The 646-nt window shown below is 49.7% G+C and overlaps 1 pseudogene; it reads right to left on the bottom strand.

Moving 5' to 3' along the window:
- Window positions 1–351: 351 nt before the first annotated feature.
- The window catches only part of LOC106819598, a 3,035-nt pseudogene continuing 2,740 nt past the window's right edge, over window positions 352–646 (bottom strand).

A 646-nucleotide genomic window follows, 5' to 3' on the forward strand; every position in this document is an offset into this window, starting at 1 on the left:
AGGTGGTGTTGTTGTTTTTGGTTTTTGTTGTTGTTTGATATTGTTTGTTGTTGTTGTTTGTTTGTTTGTTTGTTTGATGTTGATTGTTTATTCGCTTTCTCTCTCGCGTGCGCTTTCTTCCTCTCTCTCCAATTTCTTTTTTCTATCTCGCCTCTCCCCTCTCTCTCTCTCTCTCTTCCTCTCATACACACTCTCTCTCTCGCTCTCTCTCCCTCTCTCTAATTTCTTTCCTTTATCTCTCCTCTCCTCTCGTGCGCGCTCTCTCCCTCTCTCTCTTCCTCTCTCTCTCTCTCTCTCTCTCTCTCTCTCTCTCTCTCTCTCTCTCTCTCTCTATCTCTCGCTCACTCTCTCCCTCTCGCTCTTGCTCTCTCTCTCTTTCTCTCTCTCTCTCTCTTCTTCTTTCTCTCTCTCTTCCTCTCTCCCCCTCTTCTCTCTCTTCCTCTCTCTTCTTCTCTCTCTCTCTTCTTCTCTCCCCCCTCTCTCTCTCTCTACCTCTCTCAGGTAGCTGTTCTCAGGGTAGCCGGGCCGTACCGAGGCTAGTTCGACAGCGTGCCTGCATAGCTGGAGCAATGACCGCTGATAGCTCGCCCGCCCCGCGGCAAGGACACCCACCTATCTAACACCAGTAGTTACCGGCCATCACTCT

Source organism: Priapulus caudatus, unplaced genomic scaffold (assembly GCF_000485595.1).
Source record: "Priapulus caudatus unplaced genomic scaffold, Priapulus_caudatus-5.0.1 Scaffold3792, whole genome shotgun sequence".
In the NCBI taxonomy this organism is placed as follows: domain Eukaryota; kingdom Metazoa; phylum Priapulida; class Priapulimorpha; order Priapulimorphida; family Priapulidae; genus Priapulus; species Priapulus caudatus.